Source organism: Mesocricetus auratus, unplaced genomic scaffold, assembly GCF_017639785.1.
Source record: "Mesocricetus auratus isolate SY011 unplaced genomic scaffold, BCM_Maur_2.0 Super-Scaffold_4256, whole genome shotgun sequence".
NCBI lineage: Eukaryota > Metazoa > Chordata > Mammalia > Rodentia > Cricetidae > Mesocricetus > Mesocricetus auratus.
The window spans coordinates 25,258,548-25,260,473 of NW_024429182.1; the positions used below are offsets into that span (position 1 = coordinate 25,258,548).

The 1,926-nt window shown below is 37.6% G+C and overlaps 1 non-coding gene across 1 annotated transcript; it reads left to right on the plus strand.

Moving 5' to 3' along the window:
- The first annotated feature begins 613 nt into the window (after positions 1–613).
- On the plus strand, positions 614–717 carry LOC121135545. The gene has a single exon (XR_005872648.1). It is a non-coding gene; the product is annotated as a U6 spliceosomal RNA (small nuclear RNA).
- The last annotated feature ends 1,209 nt before the right edge of the window (positions 718–1,926 follow it).

Here is a 1,926-nt window from a genome sequence, read left to right on the forward strand (position 1 = left end):
TCTTTACCTTCTTGTTATAGATGGATGTTAGATCACTGTCCTTCTTTTACTAGTTTTTATTGACCAAGTAGTCTCTCCAACTTCCTATTTCTAATAATTTCTCTTAGGAATATAGTTCTTTGAACCTTGTAAAAAGTGAATGATATAAAAAGATATGAATGGATAAACACAAAATATCTGAGCAACAGATTCTCATTAAATATTCAAGTGTTTAAATTTAAAAATGTAGTGTCTTTATTAAGAAAATATGCTCATTGTGTTAATGTATTGGACTTGATCCTGCGGTCTGTTCTGAAAGAAGGAGATCCAAAGGCACAGTTATGGGAGAAAATATGTTTGCATGCACAGTTATGTTTGTATGTCTATTCATCTACATATATTTGTTTTAAGATCATTTTTTCTGTTTCATATGAAAATGAAAAACTTAATAATATCATTATTCTATCTGTGCTTGGCCAGCTATATCAATTCCAAATCATAAAACTTAATGCTTGTTATATGGCTTGTGGGTTAATATGAAGAAAATTATTACAAGTCTATATTCTTTTTTCTTCATAGAGAAACTTACAAAATGCATTCTTGCCTTGTATAATGTGACATTTATTTCCATGTGCTGGCTTTGATGCCACATGTACTAAAATTGGAGCAATACGGAGAAGATTATTGTGGTCCCAGTGCAAGGATGACATCCAAATTTGTGAAGTGTTTCATAATTTTTTTCTAGTGGGAAGGGAAGAGAGGGATGAAAGAGTGAATATGGGGAGAGACAGCTGAAATTAATGGTCATTTGAGTGGTATTATGGAAACCTAATACAGTAGAATCTCCCTAAAATATCTACATGTATGAAGGTAATATAACTGAAATCACCAAATAATAGTTGAAACAGAGCCTCAACTCATCATCTCTTGTCACCAAGTGAAGCTCCCAGTACTAGGATTGAGCTATATCTAATTGAGTTGTTGGCCAGTGCGCTCACATGAGAACTGATAAACAACCTAGGCTTTTGGGCATTGACTATAGTTTGCTCTTAGGAAACTAACCACTAGGTTCCATTGCTGAATGCAACATCTACACAACTCATTAAGCATGGGGAAGTCAACCAGGCACCCACATAATGCCTTTACCTCTATGTTCCAGGTCTTTGGTACAGGAAGGTACTTTGCATGCTCCCAAAGGAGAAAGGTAAACACCAACCCAGTCACAAACCCTTTAATGCGGAATTTGTTTACTGCCTGAAAAATATGCTAGTGCAATAGTGGCATAAAGCTCATGGGAGTAATCTGATTTGATTTAAGGTCCACTTCACAAGATGGAACCTATACCTGACTCTGCTTGGGTGATGAAGAACCTGAGACTAGACAGCCCAGGGACCTAGAGTAATACCAAATAATACTGTTGTTTAAAAAACAGTAGCAATGCAATTACTCCTAATGACATTCTGCTACAGTCACAGATCAATACCTTACTCAGCCATCATCAGAGAAGTTTCCTGAAGCAGAGACCCAGGCCTGCAAGGATCCTATGTCAGTTTAGTGTTTTTATGGGATTCATGAGTGTGTGGATGAGTGGGTCTCTGTTTCTTGTGTCTGTCTTCTCTTGAACTCTTTTCCTTCTGTTTGTTTTGTCCAATTCCAATGCTTTAGTTTAGCTTTGTTTTATTATTATTATTTAGAAGCCTTTTTGTTTTCTTTTCTTTTTTTTTTTTTTGGTTTTTCGAGACAGGGTTTCTCTGTATTGTTTTGGAGGCTGTCGGTCCAGCCTAGCCTCGAACTCACAGAGATCCGCCTGCCTCTGCCTCCTGAGTGCTGGGATTAAAGGCATGCGCCACCACCGCCCGGCGCCTTTTTGTTTTCTAATGAGAGATAGAATGTTGCACCTGGGTTGGGGAGATGGGGTGTGAAGGACCTTGGAGGAGCAGAGTTATG